The sequence below is a fragment of the Parasteatoda tepidariorum genome, chromosome 4 (assembly GCF_043381705.1).
Source record: "Parasteatoda tepidariorum isolate YZ-2023 chromosome 4, CAS_Ptep_4.0, whole genome shotgun sequence".
Lineage (NCBI taxonomy): Eukaryota > Metazoa > Arthropoda > Arachnida > Araneae > Theridiidae > Parasteatoda > Parasteatoda tepidariorum.
In genome coordinates this window covers 72,316,141-72,340,367 of record NC_092207.1, presented here as the reverse complement: position 1 = coordinate 72,340,367, position 24,227 = coordinate 72,316,141, and the positions used below count along the sequence as shown (strand labels likewise).

The 24,227-nt window shown below is 27.3% G+C and overlaps 1 protein-coding gene across 3 annotated transcripts in view; it reads left to right on the top strand.

Annotated features, from left to right (window-relative positions):
• LOC107441687 (very long chain fatty acid elongase 7) overlaps nucleotides 1–24,227 on the top strand; it is a 120,096-nt gene that overhangs the window by 61,708 nt on the left and 34,161 nt on the right. Inside the window, exon 1 of one of the 3 annotated variants that reach the window (XM_043048018.2) lies at nucleotides 12,616–12,805. The exons of 1 other annotated variant lie outside the window; for it this stretch is intronic. The gene's annotated coding sequence lies outside the window, so the exon portion shown is untranslated. Of the gene's footprint in view, nucleotides 1–12,615; nucleotides 12,806–17,993; nucleotides 18,121–24,227 lie in introns of those variants that run through there. One more of the 3 variants, XM_043048017.2, reaches the window with a different exon arrangement.

Below are 24,227 nucleotides of genomic sequence, written 5' to 3'. Positions count from 1 at the left end.
TCTTGACAGTGGAAAACAGTTTGTATATAAATTGCTCGTACTTTGCGCAAATGGACGGTGTTTTAAATATAAATGTAAACAGCAACAGTGTCGAGCTCTTGACTTACTCGACTTCCGGTTAGAAAGTATACAGCTGCTTACTACAGCTTATTCTGCCAGGCGATTTTTTTCAAACTTATAATTTTGGTTTTAATAAAGGAAATAAATTATATAATTACTGAGCTCAAATCTGCTTTACGTCATAAGATATTAGTGATATTAAGTAATTCTGACAAGTTTGGAGTGACAATTTTGTTTCAGTTATTTATAGATGTAAAAATGTGCCATGGTTGCTAGATTTAGAAAAAACTCGCTATTTTGGTACTCCTGATTTGGCTTCTTTTTACTTATTTATAACTGTTTGTTCTTGCTTCAATCCGTGTACCATCATACGTTAGTATTAGCATATTGTTTGAGCAGCGAGATTAAGTTCGATTTATAAAATATCATTTAGATTTAAATTTCGAAATTAGTATATTGTTAACAAGGTAAGAAGTGTTCGCTATAATAACGATTCTTTTTCTTCATTTCAAATGACGATTGTTACGTCTTTAAATGACAAGTCTTCAATTGACAATTCTGACAACAATTCTTTTTAACGCAAATAATAAATCAGGTAACAAATAAACGTATACGAGAAATATAACCCAAGAGAGTCTCAAAACACAATGATCACGTTTTGATCCAAATTGCTTCAAAATACATTGGAAACAGTAACCCGGAAGTATAGGGAGTAGAGTTTTTGCAGCGCACCTTAGTGTGGAAAACACCTTCCATATAGAACAAAATGCTTAGAAAGCAAAGAATTTTACTAAAAAAGCATAAAAATTGTAGCTAAGCTTTAATTAGCGTTTCCCTGTTAGTAATAATTAGATTCCGACTATGAACTGAACACTGAGAAAAAAAGTATGGTCAAAACAACTAGAATATGGTAAAACTTACAATGTTTCTGACTCTATGGGAATACGAAAAAGCTCGGCAATTTTTGACGAAGTGTAAAGTATTGATTTTGGTAAAGCTACCAAATAATATGTGATAAAATTTGGTACACGTAGTAAAATTTGATAATTTCGTGATGATTCTTAAGAGCACGTGACATAAAAGTAATTTATTCGGTTAAAATTACTTTTCAGTTTTGTAGTTTTTACTAAATGTGAGGTAATTAGAACTATACTTTTGAAAACCAGAATTCTCGTTAAACCATTACTGTAGGAACGGAAAATTAACAAATGAATGGTTTAAATAGTTTGGTTTTATTAAGCAGAATAATGTTTTTTTTTAATTTATTTATTTACTTATTTTTTTTAACAGAAATGTCATTACTATACAGAACGGAATTTTCTCCGTGAAAACTTTCTTATTTTCATAATTTCTTATTTTCATAATTTCTTGTTTTTTATGTCAAGCAAAGTAGCGTATCTTATTGAAAATATTCTTCAATTTTTATTAAAATAAGTGAAAAAAAATATAAAATTTCAGATACAAAAAATCTGCAATTAGTAGTTGAACGTTTGGTTATCTAGTATTAGAAAAGGAAATTAAAGTTATGGAATAAATGTTAGAGGTTGGAAAATTATAATAAGCTTTATTAATAGAGTAAGTTGAAAATCATTTACTTCAGCAAAGTGCTTTAACATAAAAAAATACATTTTTTCTGAAAACAAAAGAGGTCTTTCCCTTGTTTTATCAAATAGAAATTTACTGTGAAAAAGTCATGCTCAGTAATATAAAAATCGAAACCGATTTATATTTTTATTGCCAACGTTTATTTAAGACGGGTTTTTAAAATTTCTTCTAAATATTGCGCAATACCAGATAAAAAATTTGTTGGAACACGGCTCTATGCTTAACTTTTTCCATCTAAGCCTTACGAAAAAAAAGTTATTCTCGAACACCTTTTGCAACTATGTGGAACTCGTTAATAATTAATTTAATAGATCCCGTTGTAGATATCTTTAGTCTGTAAGTTGTTTACATAAGTTTCAAGGTTCTTTTACTATAGCACTTATAATTTTTATTTTTAAGGAACCTGTTTATAGATTATCAATTTTTCGACAACAGATTAAAAAGAATTTCGAGAACATTTAAAAAGACATGCTTCCATCTAATTATATTGATTGAAATAAATTTATAGCTGGGTGAATGCTCGAACGAAATTAATTTCACTCTTACAGAGATACAGGATACAATTACCGGAAACTTTAAAATTGCTACAGCGTTTTTACTAAAGCACTTTTTATTTTTATTTTTAAGGAACCTGTATATAGAATATCAATTTTTCAACAAGAGGTAAAAAATTTCGAGAACGTTTAAAGAGACAAGCTTCCATCTAATTATATTGATTGAAATGAATTTATAGCTGGGTGAATGCTCGAACGAAATTAATTTCACTCTTACAGGGATACAGGATACAATTACCGGAAACTTTAAAATTGCTACAGCACTTTTACTAAAGCACTTTTTATTTTTATTTTTAAGAAACCTGTATATAGAATATCAATTTTTTAACAAGAGGTAAAAATTTTCGAGAACATTTAAAAAGACATGCTTCCATCTAATTATATTGATTGAAATGAATTTATAGCTGGGTGAATGCTCGAGCGAAATTAATTTCACTCTTACAGGGATACAGGATACAATTACCGGAAGCTTTAAAATTGCTACAGAACTTTTACTAAAGCACTTTTTATTTTTATTTTTAAGGAACCTGTGTATAGAATATCAATTTTTCAACAAGAGGTAAAAAATTTCGAGAACGTTTAAAGAGACATGCTTCCATCCGATTATATTGATCGGAATGAATTTATAGCTGGGTGAATGCTCGAAAAAATAAAATAAAATTAAAAATCAATTTTCATCATTTGCATTTTTTAATTTAATATTTTGTTTAAGATTAAACTAACATTTTATACAAATGAAGGTAAAAGTGTAATATAGTGACAAGCCACATTTTGACCAAAATTGTTATAACTACATCAAGTTTGCTGTGGTATTGTTTCCAGGTGATTATTTAAGAAGATTCCGGAATTTCCACCTATGTAAAATGTTTTGGTATTTTACTTTTGCATACCTGGTGAGAGTCAATGTTTCTCCCCAAAAATAACTTCTAAACAATTTAATAAATATGACTTATTTACTTTTAAAATGCTATCTAAATTTGCTTAAAAGTTAAAAGTATTAAGTGATAAAACAACTTTTAATTGGTAAAATGATTGCACTATATCGCCTTTAAAAAAAAGTTTCTTATTTCATTTTTAAACACGTAAACATAATAATAAAAAACGACTTTGTATGTTAAAAAACCGTTGTGACACGGATATATTTTGTAACTTTTACAAAAAAAACTTGTTTTGGCATGAAAAAAAAACTATTCTAATTACGGGTTTTCATTGTAATTTTTACAGAGAAGACTTTTTCTCGTATTGTAAAAAACTGTTGTGACTGCGGGTTTACTTTGTAGGTTTTACGGTTTTGCACATCAATCCACCCTCAAGTTTAAAACACCAAAATTAGACTAAAATTTTTTTACTATGCTATAAAAGCATATTTTTTCTTACACATTAATATAATTGCTTAATAATTGCCTTTTACATTAATATTATACCGAAACATGGAACTCTAATACATTAATGGAAAAATTTAGCCCGACCCGCCCTTATTTAGGGCATACGGGTAAACTTTTATTAAAATAAAAAAAAACCCAGAAAACAGTGCAAACATAAAATACATATCAGACATGGCAAACGGCCCATGAGCATGGCGGGCGCAGAGCAGCAAAAATCATGTAAGGCGATAGAACATTAAAACTGAAATATATTAAAAGTGTCAGTTAAAAGAACAATTTAAAATATAAACATAAAATTTACACAAGAACAACATAGAATTACATATTAAAACAGTACTTTTAAAACCAATTAAATAGTACAAAAGTAATTACAATAAAATCGGAGCAAGTAGCAGTAGAAGAGTTTATAAAAGACGTAGTAAAAGTTAAAAAACTATACCATCTATAAAATTGAGACACCCAAGCTGAAACGAGCAGGTTCCGAGACCATTAAAGACAGTCCCCCAATACATCCTCTAAAGTTTGTTTAATAATCTTTTTTATGATATTTCTGCAAGTCATGTTAGCTTAGCATTGATGTTGACTAATAGTATTATTAAAGTGATTGCCCCCGAGTATCTGGAATTGAGAACAATTCATTAACAAGTGATCAATAGATTGATATTCATCACAGTAATTACATTCTGGAGTTTTGTGGAATGATTTATATTGGTGTTCTCTAATATAACTCCGTGTCCTGTTAAAAATTGATTGAGATAGAAGTTTGCTTGTTGTCCATTTAATTTCGGGTCTTTAAAAAATTTAAATGTCTGTCTCCCTTTCTCGGAACTCAGCCATTCCAATCCCCAGCGCTTCATGCAGCTCTAATACATTAATGTAAAAACTGCTTTTCTCAGATGCATTTTTTATTTACAATAAATATTTATTTACAATATATCTATCTATTTACAATAAATAAAAAATGTAATATGTAATAAGGAGTCGCGTAAATGTTACGACTAACTGCTAGGAGAGTTATCATCATCAGGATTAAAATTGCAATAAGCAAATGCTCGAAAACGACATCATACGTCATAAGGGACACTTCAAAATTATGAACTGTTTATCCATGCATCTTTGAACAAGTCATTATAGGGAAGTACCCGTAGTCGAGCATGAGCTCCTAAGCAGTTTTAGTTGTTGCAGTTCACTTACGTCGCACTACAGCTGCACAATGGGCTATTGGCGACGGTCAGGGAAGCATCCCTGAGGATGATCCGAGGACATGCAATCACAATTGTGATCCTCTGCAGTGGATATGGCACCCCCTCTTCGGTAGCTCGACGACCTGCACGCGAAGTCGAGCACTTTACGGTAGAACAGTTAAACGAGGATACATACCGCACACCCTCAGTCCCTACGCAAACTGATCCAAGTGGTCATCAACCCGCATACTGACCGCAGCCAGTGATGCTTGACTTCGGTGATCTGCTGGGAACCGTGTCTTAACGATCAGTTCACTGCGGGACCCTATGCAGTTTTTAATCCTGATGATGTGACTTCCTAGTAGTTTGTTGCAACAATTAACGTTTGTACATATCAGCAAAAAATAGACGTAAAAAGGTCATTTTTTTGAAAGAAATAAAATTAATAAAAATAATTGTAGTTATTAAAATTAATTATTAATTGAAAGTAATAATTAAAAAAATAATTTCTGATTTGAAATCCTCATACCCGAATTAGTCAAGATCAAGTATTTGTATAAATGCAAAACAAAAAAACAAAAAATTGTACCCCAGTACAATTAATTTACCTGTTATCATCGGTTAAAAATCACTATGAAACCGTTATAAACACTATGGAATTTAATTTCGTGAGTCACGATAGTTTTGCACCCATTTATTTTAATGATAGCCATTTAAAATACAGATACGATATGATTACTTGAATTTTTTTCAATTCATTCTTACGGTTATATTTATGTGTTTTGGACCACAAATTCATCATATTGACCTCATTGTTTATCGTATTAAAAACACGAATTTTCTTTGTTCGAATTTCGTTTTTATTATTTATCTAATCATTTTTAAAACTATTTTAAAAACATATTTAGGCAATTCTAGAATTTGTTTTGAAAATTAAAACTTTTATCATTTACTAAATTACATTATTTTTGAAGTTTATAAAAGACTAGCTTACTGTGAACTTATTGTTAACGCTCAGTAAAATAAAATTGAATATCAAACATGGACTTTAAGAAAAAGAAGCAGAGTAAATTAAGTTTCCTTATTAAGAAAAAGCATAGTAAATGATGTTTGCCTATTAACAGATTCTTGAGAAATTTTGTTTCAAGTGCATTTAAGATAAGGGAACTTTTTTTAAATATTTATAGTCTTTTTTAGAGAGACAAAAAAATATAATCTATTCAAAAATAAAGAATTTATTTCGTTGTAGTCTGTTTTTTATTCGAATTTCTTAAGCAGTCATACGTGTCAAGGTTGTAACTTATAAAAATTCTTAAAAAAGAAGTCATTCATTTGAAATTCATGAAGTCGCAAACATTTTATCCAACCAACTAAAACAAAGGAAACCCAAGTCTTCTAAAAATCACCGTAACCATGAAAAAAAATATTTAAAGAGTGTACTAGCAAGACTATTTCTCAAAACCATATACAATAGTTTAAAATTTTTCTAAATGGATCTAAAATAAATTAGGACTTAAAAAATAAATAATGAAATTTGTGAAAACCAATTCAAGTTAAAAAAAATAAAGAACTATTTTATTATTGCTTGTGCATGGCATTTGACATAGATATTATTTATGCGTTAATACAAAGAATGAATGAAGAATTTTTATTTATTTTTATGTCATTCACAAGGATTACACGAACTATTCAATCATAGATTCCGGAAAAGGTTCTGGATATGCAAAACCAAAGAAATAAAAAAACAAAACATTCAAACTTTTTTACTATTGATAACATACGAGTAGATGGAGAACTAACGACTATTTAAGCATTAAAAGGGACACTTCTGAATAAATTATTCTTTTATATTTTTCCATTTTTCGTTTCAAATAAAATTAAAAGAATTCAATAAACTTTAAGATTTGTGAGAAACAATCTCAGAGTATTGAAGTTTAAAAATAATTGATAAAAATAAATAATCACTTTCTTCCTTTATTTCTAAAATATCCGTTGCCATACATTTATTATTTGTACAACAAAATTAACTTATGAATAAATAAAAATTATTATAATATTTGTATTACTATCTATTCAATTATTATTTATGCAAAATGTTTTATCAAGGAATAAATTAAGATTTTTATTGTATTCTACAATTTATACTTTTACAAGGATTAAAAAAAATTCGTTTTTCGATGGACTTTCATTAAAGGTATGTAAAAAATTTGCGAAAATCAATTTATTTGTGCAAAAGGTAGAAAAGATCTAACTCTTTCGTTTTTGCAAAGGCATGTTTCATATTGCAGTAATTATTAATTGTTTGTTGATAATTGATACTGATGAATAGATGAACTATTTTATAATTAAATACTTAGTTCATTATGCAGCTATTAATAATGAATCACAATTGAAATTTAGGACTAGATAGTAACATTCGCCATACATTTATTATTTATACAATAAAATTATTTTATGAATATATAAATATTATTTCTTTAACATGGTATTAATCTCTATTCAATTATTATTTATACAAAAACTTTTGTTAAGGAATAAATTAAGATTTTTATTATATTTCACAAGTTAACAAATATTGCAAAATATAATTTTTCGATTGACTTTTATTAAAGGTTTAAAAAAATGTTTAAGATTTGCAAAAATTGATCTCTTCCATTTTTATAGGATTCAAAAATACGTTATTTTATCGACTATTCAATTATTTGATTGATTCAATTAAATAAACAATCTAAGAATTTTCTGCCATTTTTATAGCTTTCATTTTTGTAGTATTACAAAATTTACTATTTTTATACTATTACCTGTTATTTTTACAGGATTACAAAAACGCATTTTTCGATTGACTTTAATTAAAGAGTTAAAAATTTATAAGATTTGCTAAAAACCACATATTGTGTTAAAATTAAAAAAGACCAATCTCTTTCGTTTTTGCTAAGGCATGTTACATATATGAGTAAATACTAATGGATTATTGCTAATTGATATTCATGAATGACTAATTTTATAATTTAACGCATTGTTCATTATGTAGTTATTTTTAATGAATCGCAATTAATATTCAGGATTAAATAAAACAATTCAAGACTTTTCTGTCATTTTTGTAGCTTTACAAGGCTTAAAAAATACTGCATTCGATTAAATTACATTAAAGGTTAAAAAATTTATACCATTTTCGAAAACCAACCCCAAGTTAGAAATAGCCAAACGTTTCCAAAATCTCTAATGAATTAAAATTGATACTTATGAATAGAAAAACAATTTTATAATTTTCTGCAATTTCTACAATTTCATAAGGTTTACAAATATAAATTTTTTGATTGATTTTCATTTAAGATTAAAAAATTTACGAGTTGCGCAAATAGCAATCTCGGTATATTTAAGATAGAAAAAAAAACTAGCTTTTCAAGTCAATAATAATTATGGATGTAAAATTCATAATTCATTTGTAAAATTTTAGGATTAACTAAACGATTTAAGACTTTTGTGTCATTTTTGCAGCTTTACAAGATTTAAAAAATACTGTATTCGATTGAATTACATTAAAGGTTAAAAAATTTATAAAATTTTCGAAAATCAACTCCAATGCGTTAAAGTGAGAAATGACTAACCGTTTCCGAAATTTCTAATGCATGATTCATTATACATTTATGCATTAAAATTGATACTTTATGAACAGAAAAATAATTTTTTAATTTTCTACAATTATAAAATTAGGTTTACAAGTATAAATTTTTTGATTGACTTTCATTTAAGATCAAAAAATTTACGAGCTGCTCAAATAGCAATCTCAGTTTACTTGAGATAGGAAAAAAAAAACTAGCTATGCAAGTCAATAATAATTATGGATGTAAATCCCTTCGGGGTCAGAAAGGCAACTATCACATACCTTGACTTATTGTATTTCCTGAAAAAGAAAATCTTGATGTTTTTCCCGGTATTCTTTTTGATTACGATGACGCCCAATTTTACCCTTGTCAATAATTATAAGCCACTCTTTTCTTCAAATGTGACCTTAGATGTTTGTCTATTTAAATTGACACCTTTTTAACTCATCATTCAAGCTCAGTGCGAGATGTATACTATTTTGAGTACTAATTATCAAAACATTAATGCACGATGTTATAAAAGGTCTTTCGAAATTGAAGGCTGCGATCAAACATTGAGCCTACCAATTGAATGTTTTTTATTAAATAAAAAAGTTAATATTTCTAAAGAATGGACATTAAAAGCAATCATCTATTTATTGCTTTGACAAGCAATGTCTGTTTATCTACTTATGCATGTTTCAATAATTTATTTGAACTTGGGAGAAAAGTTCAATTTTTGTCTTATATTGTGATAGATGGATTGCTGTTTACCTCATTATTAGTATTGTTTAGTATAAATACTATAAATGATAGTTTAGCATAAATGCGAAACCCCATGTGTTATTAAATGTTTCTAAATGTAGTCAAAATGGAATGTTTAAGGTAATTTTAGCAATAGAAAAATTAGGAAAAATTTTTTTCAGAATTGCAGTATAATATTTAGAATACTAAATATCATTACAATATAATATTAGTAGTTCACCTACAAACAAAAATTTCATGCCCTAAAATTTTTCTAAATGTATACTTTTTTAGGTAATGGAATAAAGTAGATTCTTCACTGCTGAAAACCAAAATTCTCAAATAAATCAATAACAAACTAACTAAATAAATAAAATAAAAACAATTTATATAAATTATTGATTATTAAATGGATAAAATTAATAATAATTAATTTAAATTAATAATAATTAATTTAAAATGGTATATATATATATATTCTAATAGTAGCAAATAAGTTACAACTAAGAGTTTTAATTTTAATAACAAAAAAGGTACTTAAAAATAAAAAACTTCTATCGTAGATTTTACATTTTAGCATAAATTTTACATTTTAGCATAAAAATCTCCGTCTAAAATACTGTACGGGAAATGTTTCATTTGAATTTCTCAGATTTAGAAATGTAATCTGGATTTTCGCTGTAATTTTTTTCTTTGTTATTTTATTGTTTTAACTAATGTTTAAAATTAGATTTATTAATGACATTTTCTAAGTGCAGTTGACATACTGTTTATAATTCATTTCAGAGATGAAAACTGAAATTTTCAATTGAAATTTTTGCCAGTAATGCCCTTTTTAATATGAAGTTAATGTTAATGAAGAAAAGAAGTTTTGATTGATACCATTTAGCATTTAAAATTTGAAAAAGAATGTGATGGCGCCATCTATGGAAATTAAAGCTAATCTAAAGAAGGTTATCATTTAAGCAGTTTTCTATATATTTTTTTTTTAATATGCAGTTACTGTGCGATGCATATTTTTTTTATTTTTTAAAATAGTCTTTTTGAAGAGTAAAAAAATTCACAAACGTGTTTGGGTCAAGCAATAGGGCCGACTCATTTATTTTCTTGTTTATTTTTTCTAATATATATAATTAAATTTATAATTAAATTTTATATAATTAAATTTCATATAATTAAATTTTAGAAACCATGGGTTTAAAAATTCTCCCCTCCCCTAAAAAAAGATGTCGAAACATTTTCAAAATTGATTTAATTTAAAAAATTTGTTTATAGTTTTNAGCAATAGGGCCGACTCATTTATTTTCTTGTTTATTTTTTCTAATATATATAATTAAATTTATAATTAAATTTTATATAATTAAATTTTATATAATTAAATTTTAGAAACCATGAGTTAAAAAATTCTCCCCTTCCCTAAAAAAAGATGTCGAAACATTTTCAAAATTGATTTAATTTAAAATTTAAAAAATTTGTTTACAGTTTTTTAATTTTGCTAAGCTTTTAAAATTATATTTTTAAACTTATGTAAATGTTTCGAATTTAAATTAATAAATATGAAAAAAAAATCATTTTTTCCCATTTGGGTATTGGGTTAAAATAATATTGAAATTTTTTCTTTTGTTGAAAATATGTTCAAATTTACTTTTATCATCCAAATAATTTATTGCAACTAATGTAATTCATTTCTTAAACTTTTTTCAGGATTATTTTGAAGAAAAATAGTTTTGTTTTCGCTCCTTAAAGAACGAGGCGCATTTTATTTATAACACCAGACAAAAAATATGCATTCGTTACGACACATCATAGATTCTATCCAGAATAAACAAACTTGTTTTTAAGGAAGTGTTCAAGAAACTGTATGATAATTGTTTATTAATTATCAAAAGAGTACATGAAAACATATCAGCAAGACATAACAAAGACGTGTTTACAGGCTTAGACAGACTAAGACACTTAGGGGCATCTTTTTCGAACATAATTTTATTATGTAAAGAACGAAAGAGATTCAATTTAGTACAACTTTAATCTAAATTATAAATACTTGTCAAGCGTTTTCATCTACAGAGTTTAATTGAGGGATCGCCAAACTGTTGGTTCCGACCCAATCTTGAGTTATAAGGTCTTTGAAAACGGGTCGTTAAGCCTTTTTAAAAAATAAAAATTATGTTTTTCTTTTAAAAAAATGTTTTACGCGCAATGTATCAGGAAAATGTAGGTTTTGCTTAGAAATTTATATTTTTATTTTGATAGTCCTTATTAAAATTATTTAGACAGTCAATTTGGTTATAAATATTAAAATTATAAATCCTTTTATTATTAAGATTCCGCTTTTGAATTTTATCATTCTTATTCAGTTTATTTATTTTACTCATCTTATGATTACTATTATTATTCACAAAATTCTGTTCTATAAATAACTCTCTTTAATAATCCTAATCAAAACGTCTTCTTTCATTATATTTTATGCGATATAATTAGCATTTTATAAACAGTTTTAGTTTAAAAACTGATCATAGAATCGCTAGTAGTTAAGATTTCATTGAGTTTGGGTCACTGCAAATGGAGGTTAGAAATACATGGCTTACTCGAATAGTCTACAATTTTTGCTTAAAAATTGTAGACAGTTTTGTTAAGAAAAAAAAAACACAAATTTTGACTGAAGGAAAATAATACTATTTTTGTTTTATAGAAAGAAAAAAAAAATAAAATTTTGATCGAATAGGAAAAAAAAAATACAATTTTTGTCGAATAGATAAAAATATTTTTAAACGTACCATGCTTAAAAATGTGTTCTTTTACTGCCTTACAATTCAATAGTTATTAAATCAAACAATAAAAAAATAAAGTATGATTAATTTAATTTTTGAGTGGAAAAACTCATTTTATAACTGCGCATAAAATTTTTATTGCCTCGATTATATTGATCTATCGATATTGCACAAAAAGTAACATATAATATTAAGGATTCTAAATGTTCAACAGCTTTCATGACAAACTATTGAAATAAAATTTTTTTGATTGTGGCTATCCAAGAAGCTGTTTTAAAGACCATCAGGACTTTTAACCAGTTAAAAAATCATGTCTTTTGAAACAATTCTGGTTCTGAAGAAAACAATTCTGGTAACATAATCGTACTTTATGGTAATGTCACTTAAAATAAAAAAACTGCATATTTCTGGTTAATAAAATCAAAAAGGTATGGTATATAAACCATTCTCTTGGTTATTATCCCGTTCATAGGGTAACGGTTTAATAGAAATTTTGGTTTTCAAAATTATAGTCCTTATTATCACAATGGTGTAGTTTTGGGGAGGATTATATATATATATATAATCCTCCATATATATATATATATATATAATNTATCACGAGTATAACTCATGTTTTTATTATTTTTTGATCACACATCGCTTAAGGAAATAACTTTTTCACGAATGTCAAACAAATTATTTGAATTGTTCCTGAAGCTACTGAATTTAACGACTAAATGTGTGTTAGATCAGAATTTGAATTTTCATGAGAAAGGATGTGATGATTAGAAGTGTCATGTGCATTGATGTAATGCAAGTAATGTAATTTATAAAATATAGTTAAATACTCTATCTGGTTCATATTATTTGTTAGAAAACATAATTATGAAATTTATTAAACATACTCTCGTTGACGATATGCTGATTCTAGATCTGGTGAGTATTATTTGTTGTATAATTAAATAAAACTTATTTAACATATTCAGGTTGATGCTGAGTCGATACTCTATCTGGTACGCATTATTTCTAACATAATATAATGAAATATATATAGAATTAAATATTATTTATTTATAATATTATTTATTTATATTATTATTTAAGCAAAATTTATTTAAATATAAAATTTACGTTTACGCTATGTCTATGCTATTTGTTACCCACATCATTTTAGAGTTAATGCAATTAATTGAAACTTATTCAATATATTCAGGTTGAATCTATGTCGATACTCTATCAAGGAACGCATTTTTTGTAAGATAATCTAATTCAATAAAACCTATTTAACATATTTAGTTTGATGCTAAGTTGATACTCTGTCTGCTAAGCATTATTTGTAAAATAATTTAATTAAATAAAAGTTATTCAATGTATTCATGTTGATGCTATGTCGATACTCTATTAGGTACGGATTATTTGTAAGATAATGCAATTAATTGAAACTTATTCAATATATTCAGGTTGAATCTATGTCGATACTCTATCAAGGAACGCATTTTTTGTAAGATAATCTTAATTCAATAAAACTCATTTAACATATTCAGGTTAATGCTAACTTGATACTCTATCTGCGAAGCGTTATTTGTAAAATAATATAGTTAATTAAAACTTATTTAATGCATTCACGTTAATGCTATGTCGATACTCTATCAGGAGCGGATTATTTGTAAGATAATGCAATTAATTAAAACTTATTTAATATATCCAGGTTGAATCTATGTCGATGTTCTATCAAGGAACGAATTTTTTGTTAGATAATCTAATTCAATAAAACCTTATTTAACATATTTAGTTTGATGCTAAGTGGATACTCTATCTGCTAAGCATTATTTGTAAAATAATATAGTGAATTAAAACTTATTTAATTTAGTCACGTGAATGCTATGTCGATAATCTATTAGGAACGCATTATTTGTAAAACAATACAATTTGATAAAACTTATTTAATATAGTCAGGTTGAATCTATGTCGATACTGTATCTGGTACGCCTTATTTGTAAGATAATATATTTTAATAAAACCTATTTAACATATTCAAGTTGATACTAATCGATACTCTGTTTGGCACGCATTATTTGTTAGGTAACATAAATAAATAAGTAAAATTTATTTATCATGTCCTCAATATATTCATAGTAATATTAAGATTCATTGTTTCATTTCTTAAATAAAGTTAAAACCTTAATTTATGTATTATGTTATTTATGTAATGTGTATCTATAAATGTATGATAAATGTAAGTAAAGTATGACATAAATATTTTAGTAAAATATTAAATTAGTAAATTACTACATACTACATCAAGTCTAATTAGTATAGAATACTCTGACGTTTTGACAAAATGGACAAACTTTATGAATATTGCCAATTTAGATTTAAATATAGATAAGAACCAAAGCTGTAAACTTTAACACTTTTGCAAGAGAAATAATTCAAACGCAGGAGCTAACGTGGAAGTCCCGATCTGTAAAAGGTGATGCTTTTAAAAGCTGTCGAATTTTTTTAAAAAAAAGCTTTGTCGTTATAAACATTTCTGCTTTCTTTCTTTAGCACTAGAAAAAAATTCTTGCATAAAAAGCTTGGCAGTTAGCTGATATACAAGAATTGCAATTCCTAATTTTTTTCCCGACTATGTAACTCTTAATGATCAACCTTCTTCATGCGAAACCTCCGAGACTATGTTAATAAATTTCATTAGCAATTATGATCGTATAAATAAATCAATGAAAAACTATCAATCATTTAAAAAATATTCAATGATTGAAATTTTATTAATTATTTCGAAAACATTCAGTGAATGAATGGAGAAGAAAAGTTTACATCATATCGTTTTATAATATACTTAAAATTGGATTTTATGTCAGACAGTTGAAGTCACAGGTCTGAAGTGCCATCGTGTCTACTTCTTAATTTGATTGTCTAGTCCTTAATTTTATTTTCTTGTCTAGTACTTAATTTGATTTTCTTGTCTAGTCATTTACTTGATTTTCTTGTCTAGTCATTTACTTGATTTTCTTTTCTAGTCCTTAATTTCCTTTTCTTTGTCTCGTCCGTAATTTGATTTTCTTGTCTTGTTCTTAATTTGATGAGATGAATGGTTTGAAATATGGTTTTCGTTGAGATAAAAACGAAACAGGGCGAAAATAAACGTGAAGAAAGATTAACGAAGAAATATACTTGAAGTTGGTTAGTTCTATTCGATGCGAATACAATTGTTCATAAAGTCATATCTTTTTCATTGTATTTCAGTATTTGTTATAAGAAAAAAAATGTTTTTAATTTAGCTATTCCTTTTTTGCAAGAATTTCAATTAAATAATTTCCTTCAAATAATTGAAATATTCTAAAAATAATAGATAACAAATTTGATGCAAGTTTAACAAGAAATTTTTAAAATCATAACTGGTTAAAAAAATTCCTAACTCTTAGAACCCAGTGACACTTTCACGGAACCCTATAGTTCCGTGATATATAATTTGGGAACCACTATTCTAGATAATTGCCTTAAATTTTCATCCACTGGTTTGAAAAAATAATGTTTAAAATATTTTAAAGTTTATTCACATGCATGAATTTATTCCTTCATGAAAATATATTCAAATGAGTGGAGAAAAATTGGTTACTGCACACTTTAAAATTTCCATTAAGGCTTAATTAATTGTTTAAAGAAAGAGAAACATGTCAAATTTTGATATATATATCTTTACATATTTAGATATATTAACAATTACTAACCACAGGAGGTAGATACAACCTCCTCAGACGGGATGGGCTTTACATTTTTTTTAATATACTTTTCGAAACCTTGAACTCGATGAAATATTAGGTCAAGATTTTACTTATTTGATCACGTTTATCAAGAATTCAACATAGATTATGCAGAGAATTATTGGCGTGAAAAATGGCCACTTATGAATGTCTGCAATGAAAAAAATCGTGATTGTCATAAATCTCTTTGTCGTCTTTCAAAATCGCAAACAAATAAGAAACACTTTAAAATATTTTTAGAAATGTTCTTTTCATTTATATATTTATATATTGCAAGAAATCTTGAAGTGCCACTCATTTTAGCTCTTTTAGGAAGTTCTTTCCAGATTCTTAATGATATGTAGGGGAGAGGGGGGTCAATTGTAAAATTTTTTCCTTAACTATTTTTAACTGACAAAAATTTCAATATATTATTAGTATTAATTGACAGACAAGTAAAGTAGACTATCCTCTACTAGAAAAAAAAATAAATACCTTATNTATGTATAAAATGTATTTTTTTATTGGTCTCCAATCATCCACTATTAAGTCAAAAGCTTTTATGAATAGATCAGTAACTACTTTTATAATGTAATATCAGTTTAATACACGACATTTAACTGTTTAAAACTTTCAGTAAATGTTTAAGACATGAGCATGATTATTAAGTATGAAATCTTGAATAAAAACCAACACAGACAAAAGAAAATACTTTGAAACACATTATATGTACAGTGTCAATATCGATGAAATAAATAAAATCTTTATCTAACTATAGATTTAATTTGACCTTGATATGTTTTTAATAAATCAGATACAATTGAATGACAAAAATATTGCTCGCTAAAACCGGTGTTCGCATCTTAAAAGCGAGCGATGCTTCAATAGACTTACAGTTACGAATTCCGCACCGACTACACGTGCTGGCACCGACCACATATCCTTAGTGGTAGACGGATCATGAGTTAGAATCCTCTTACCATCAGGCTATCCGTGGGAGGTTTTCATGATTTCCCAGTCGGTATGACTCTCCGTATGACGCAAATGCGGGAAACCACAAAAAAGTCCTCCACAAAGTCAAACTTCTCCCAATACTTGATCCAGGAGTTCCCTTGTCTTCTTGATTAGGTTCGAAACTACAAGGCTACGGTGTTAAACAATGGTAGCCGTAAAATTGGGGTCGGCTGTTCAACGACGGTTATAAAATAAAATATACTTAACGTTGCACCAATTAAGATTCTCTGTTTTTTTTCGTTAAATATATGATCTTGTTAAATTAGTGCTCGTTAAAAGTGAATTTAATTGTATTTTTGCTTTCTTTGTTAAGTACCGGTTCTTGTTAAATTAGATTATAATGAAAAAGTTTAAAAAAAGTATGAAACTTATAATTTTTTTGTATAGAAACTTTGGTTAAACGTGAACTAACTCATGACATATGTCAATTTTCAAACTTCATCAAGCATACTAATTTGTCAGATGGTAGTCTCTGCTATAGTCGCTATCAATCAAAAAAATAATGGAGCTGGCCCAACGAAATCACCGGTCCCCATAATCGCAACCCACTTCGATTTGAAAATACAAAGAGAAGAAAGTTCTGAGGAAATTACAGTACTGTATGTTAATGGTAATTCTGGTACAAAAACAATAACATAATTCTGGTTAATAAATCCAAAATATACGGTATTTCAACCATTTATTTGGTAATTTTTACGTTCATATGGAATTAATTCTGGTTTTTAAAATAATAGTTTTTATTACCACACATTAATAAAAAAATACAAAACTTAAAAGTAAATTTAACCGAATAAAGGGCTTTTATGCCATACTCTAAAGTATCAAGATAAAATTACCAAATTTTACCACATTTATCTAATTTTATCACATATAATAAAACCATATTTTATTGTTAATTTTACTAAAATCATTACCAAAATGCTTCGGTAAAAGTTACTGAGTTTTTTGGTGTTTCCGTAGAGCCAGAAACGTGGTAAACTATACCATATTTTCGCAGTTTTCATCATACTTCTTCTCTCAGTGTACCTTCGCCTTTTTGCAATCTATTAATAAAAATTACCCTCCGAAATAGTTAATGAAAAATATTAGGTAAATATTTACTATCATTGATTCAATGATAAATATTCAAGAAAGGACGATTTCTTTTAAGTGAAACTTCAATCACGATTATTTCAAGTCAAAGTTCATGTCCAGGTATTCTTAAAGTTTTTCTAAATGTTATGGTGGGGTGGTTTATGACAGAGATAATTTGCGCAACAAGGCGAGTGAGTCTGTTAAATCTTGAAGGAGGAAAGAAGAAACAAGTTATTGTTAAATTGAATAAAAACTTTTTATATGTGATATGTAAATGATCATTAATTTGTCTGGTCAAGGCAAGTAAGATAGAAGAGAGAAATTTTTATTCTTACTGATCATAGAAAGGAAGAATTCATAAAGCTAAAAAATGCAAAGAGTCACTTAGTGGCAATGGATATAGCAATTATTTATCGAGTAAGTGAACATTTTTATATATCTGATTTGGAATATAATTTTGCTACATATCAATTTTTAACAAAATAGCTTAAAAAGCAATGCAATACTAAGATTATTTTTGCCCTTTGGAAACTTCATTTGTGTTAAAAAAGTAAAAAAAAGTATATTTCCCCAAATAGGAATGAAATTAAAAAATGAAACATCAAATTAAAAATTGAAAAATATCGTTCATTATTTTATTTATGATGTTAGATTGTATGACAATATAATTGAATGTTATTTTTGAATGAAATAGATTATTACAACATTTTAACAATGCTCAAGTCTTTATAAATATTAGACTAAATAATACTAAAAATAACTCTAAATGAAACTAAAAAAAAATTCTGAATAATCTCTATACATATTTCTCTTATGTGGGACTATTTTTTTATCTATTGGCAATACTATAATTGTTGTTTGTTTTGTTACGTTATCTTAAGTAATAATTTAAGAAGCGTTAAGAAATTAGTTAGACTTTAAGTATTTATTTAGATTAATTTTATTATGCTACCGTAAGGGGTAGTTTAAGAAGCGTTGAATAGTTAGTTATACTTTAGGAATTTATTTAGAATAATTTTGTATTTTTATAAAAAAAACTGCGAAGTTATATTTTTTATTCTTTTCAAAATGGCTGTAGAGATTTTAAACAGAAATTATGCCTCATATAGTCTTGCCGATTATTGGTGACTGAGCTTGCCTTTTTCAAATAACACAGTCATATATATAAAACACTACTCAAGATACGATTCGAAATGTGTGTGTGTGGAAGCAGTGCTAAAATTAGAAGAGGAGTTGATAAGAGAATATTTTAATACAATTGTGCTGCGCATTCGAGAAAACCCATTAAAATTTATATGTTGAACAAGATAATTTTGAAAGGTGAGTAGCATGGAATAAGAGGATTGCTATTGAATAAAACAAAGGCGACTAGTATTGAATTACACTCGAAACAAATGAATTTTTATCGCTGGTTTTGGCGAAAACTAGATGATTGTTTTGAAATTTTTCTACAAATTTATTTTTTGGAAAATACATAATTTTTAATTGGAGGAGAACGGCTGAATGTGCTTCATATCTTAAACTTAACTTCAAATTCTCTTTGTAAATAAAAATTTAATAGTCCAATCTGCTTAAACAGAAGCTTTTCAAAGTCTTTTTTTCATAATTTGATCGATTTTGGTCAAAATTTCTAGTAAGCATCTGACATGATCTCACTCGATCATGACTTTATGCCCTTTTTTTAAAAAATTTATGTGTGTTGTTGATATGCAAATAAAATCTCATTTTTCCTCTCCCTCTCAAGTAAGTTGCGCGAGTTGCGTAATGTAATACAACGACTTCCCGATAGGGGAAATCGATATATATTGGATGAAGAAGCTAACTGCTTGTTGGCTGATTCAGATGTATAGCACTGTGTGTGCAAAATATTGTTTCCGCATATTATGTTTTTAATAAATACTTTATTTGCCGGCATTGGCCTCTGTGTTATTCAACCAAACAACAATATGTTTTTATATATCAAATGAATATATTCGAATTTTTTAATTTGGGTTTTGATCGAGATGACAATCTAAGAAGGGTGTTTCTCAGCTTCGTGTGGAAACATAGAGTGACGGTACATGATAGTGATTGAGATTGATTCACAATGTCATTTTGTGCTGTTACAAACCCCTCCCCTTAATGTACAGACTGTTCTTGCAAGCTACTTTTATTTATTTAAATTATCAGAATTTATGTTTTACAGTAAATATTTCCAAACAATGCATCGAAATTGGAGAATAAATTGCTTTTTTTAAAATTAATTTAATGATTTGGCGAATTATTTGTCAAATTCACCAATTTTTTCGCCAAAATCATTGGATTACTGTAGTTATGTCTGAGCTTATTAAAATAAAATTTTAGACAATGATAATAAGAAAATATAATATTAACAGAAAACTGTGATAATTAAGATAAATAAAAGTAGCTGTTGAAAGTCGCCTGAACAGCCAGTTTACAAGGGGGATAAGGCTCTACCGACACATGATGATATTTTCTTTTATAACCGTCGATGAACAGTCGACTCAATTTTGGGTTTGTGTCAACTAATGTTTAATCCTGCAGTCTTGAGGTTTTGAACCCAATCCAGAAGAAAAAGGAACTCCTGGATCAAGTATTGGGAGAAATTTGCCTTCGTGGAGAACTTTTTGATGGAATTAATCCGCATTTGCGTTACATGGAGAGGAAAAACAACGGAAACATCCCACCGTAAGCCAGGCGGCAAGGGGACTCTAACCCATGATCCGTCTACCAATGAGGTTAGTTTTCTTTTACATCATCACTGTGGTCGGTGCAAGCTGGGTGCGGATTTCGTATTCGGATCAAACCCGGTTCACCATACTCACTGATCCACCGTTGCTCATTTATAGCCAAAATCGCGTGTTAAAATTTAGCTAAGCTTCTACACATTAATTAGAATATTAATTAACGTTAAGCTGACTAAAATCAGCTCCGTATCACACATCAAATTTATAGAAGTATAATTCTGTCTGGTCTACTTCTTTTACTTAACTTAGATTTATTATTTGTTTATATATTTTATTGCAACCGTGACATATTTTTGTTTTGTGTACCTGGTAACTTCGATGCATTATTAGTTTGTTCATGTTTTACATGGCTTCGTGCCTGTTTTTGTGTAAAGTAAGAAATATATAGTTAAATAATTGAAATATTTGGGGAAAAATATATATTGAGTCACTTAAGAGAATTGATACTTAAGTGGCTTGGCTCACGTGAAATAGAACGGAAGAACAGTTGCTAATGTAAACAAATGCCATGTTTCAACAGCCAACCAGGAACGAAATATTCACTCTACGTCACTTGCAGGCATTCCACTTGCACTAATGGATCATGCATTGTAAAAAGAGTTAAATATTTTGAAAACCTAAAGACATCTAAATATTTTTAAAATCTATAAATGGAAAAATTACGGAACGTTTTAACTGAAAACTAAAAATTTTTTTTAATTATATTTGTTAATAGAAATCCTTAGGATTACTGTTGCAATAAGTATTTCCATATGTTTTCTGATATCTTCTTTTTCCCAGTCCATAAGTTAACTTCCGTGCCTGAAATTTCCTGAAGCTACCGTTCGAAACTCTGACCATCATTGTTTGCCAAAAAAGAATCGCATTGTGATTTAGATCAGCGATCCTTATTGTCTGATTATAACCATAATTTGAATATTCTTAAATATCGTCTCCTTTGTTCTTTTTTAAACATTAAGTAAAAAAAATCCCCGCTATATTGTTTTTGTTGAAATAGTATTCAGATTTGAAATGGCGTGTTGGTATGACACTATGAGAAGAAGGCTGAGATGATGTTCTGAATTTTACGCTATGTATATAATTTATGAAGGTCAGTTAACTCGATTTAATTCGATTTTAAATTTCTTGATTATGAATTTATCATTTAGAATTTTGTATTTGAAAAATTTACATGATAGTTTTAGAGATTTACAAATATTATGACGTGGAATAATTGTATATTTTTGAAAGTTCTAGATATATTCGTAAAACGCAAATATCGTTTAATTTTAAATATTTATTTACGAATAACTATTTTGAAATAATTTTCAGGTAATTATTTATAAAGAATAATTTTGAAATAATTTTCACATTACTCTTTAAGTATTCTTTTCGAAAATCACTCCCCAATAATTTATGTATATTTTGAAGAGTTAAAAATTTTATATGTGTCTAATGGTAAATATTTTTAGAACATTCAATTATTGTATTCTATTTGAAAATTCTAGAAATATACGCAAACGTACTGTTATTTGTTTATTTTTGAATGTCTTTCAAACATTGTTTTATTTTAAATTTTTATTTTCGAATAACCATTTTAAAGTAATTTTCAGGTATTTATTTATAAAGAGTTATTTTGAAATAATTTATAAATTATTCTTTAAATATTCTTTTACAAAAGTATACTTCTTAACAATTTATTCATATTTTGACAAGTTAAAAAAGTTTGCATGTAGTAATTATTTTGTAAACATTTAATTACTCTGTTCTAACTAAATTTGCTAAAAATATCATAAAAGAAAGGACATAAAAGGAGTCCTAATAACTTATTGGTTGTAAATTGAAACATTTTTAAATGAATTCGGAAAAATCACATTCAATTCTCTAGAAAATTCTGTTTATTATTTTCAATTTTGTTACCACATTTTCATCTCTTCTTTTCTATTCTAAGAAATATTACATAATCTGAAATACGCCTTGATTGTTTTTGTCTTCATTAATGCAAATGAAACAAATTGAGACATAAAGTTAAAATTCCATTAATATATTTGAAAAAAAGACGCACACACCCGAAATTAAGCCAAAAGTACAGTTTTTTAGTACCTTTAAATTTTTAAAACTCATTCTATTCTATTTATATTATAATAAATACTAATACGTAAGTATGTTTATAAAAAACCGGATAAAATTGTGATGAACTGAGGAAAAGGTATAGTTCTTTTTAAAACCTTTAATTTTTCTAAACCTCGTACTATTCTATTTATATATTAAACACTAAGGCGCGTGTAATTAAAGGAAACGATGAAATTTGTTTCCCTGAAAAATCAAAAGAGGAAGCAGTCACAAGTAAATTCAAATTTCAGCGTAGCACATTTCTAGTTCGATATTTACCGCATGGGCTAGGAAAAGATTGTAAGTTAGGCTAAATTGATAGGTTAAAAGTGACCAGCTCTGTAAAAAATAAGCTTTTTCACATTCTATATGATATAAGACACTACTACTTATATTGTTCAAAAAGCGATGAAATTTCTTTTCCACGTTGGCAACAAAGCTAGTTCAGATTTAGCGCAACCCATTTCCATTTAGATATTTCTCGGGAGGGCTGCGCAGATCTGAAACAAACTGAACTATAGTTTAGACTGAAATGTTAGATTAAAAGCATGATTTATAATAATTAAATGCGATTCCCTCTGACGTCATCATGACGCAATATTAGAAGTTTCTTCTGCCCCAACGGGCCTCTGTGCCCTCTAGCAACACTTAAAAGAAATGGCTAGCTGATACATTAGACTTGAATCTTACGGTTGCAATTTGATATCGTTATTATATTTGTTTATTTCTATACTACTATATCTAGAACGATAATTATATTTATAGAACATAGGGATGAAATACTTCTCTGAATAAGATAACTTTTAAAATTAAGTTGATTTGCTTAATTTTAATATAAATTTGAATTAGAATAGGATAGCGTGAATTCATTTTAGTGTTCTGAAATTTTTTCATATCAAGCATTCCTGTAGAAATATGAAGTTTTCTAATCAGTTTCCTATCTCTGTTGTGTACCCGCTGTTTTACGCCTGAATATTGAAATTTTGAAATGTGTACGTAGGTTAAAGGTTAAAGGTAGAGGTTAAAAATTCAAGAATTATCTCAAAGAAATTTAAATAGTTAATATTTCAACGTGAATTTGTCTACTAAATACTACACTGTAAAAAATTCCGAATCAAATTACGGTATAAAGTACCAGTACTTTGTGTGCATTATCCGTAAAATCCATTTGGTACAGAAAAAATTTAAAAGCTAATATTTGATGGTACAACGTTAAGTCTATTGAAGCATGGCTCGCTTTTAAGAAGCAAACACCTGTTTTCGTAAGCAATATTTTTTTCATTCATAAAATTTCTACTTAATTGTACAGCTCCAGTTCAGCTACTCCTTTCTTGAAAAATTCTTTTTCTAAGGTTTTTTAAGTAGATGAATTCCATTTTGATGCCGACGATATTTTTTGGGTCATTAAACTTATCCGAAGAACAATAACACAACTAAGAGGAAATGTAACTGTTCAAAGCAAAAACATTAAAAAAAATAAGTAAGGACTATACTTATAATTTAGTAAATGTGAACACTGTAAAAAATTCCGAATCAGACTGCTTTTATAAAATATCGGTACTTTAGGTGCATCATCCGTAAAATCCATGGAACCGTAAAATACATTTTTACCATAAAATGTTATAAATATTATACTGTAAATTTTACTGTAATACTTGTTTAATTAGAGTGGTTCAGTGATTTTGC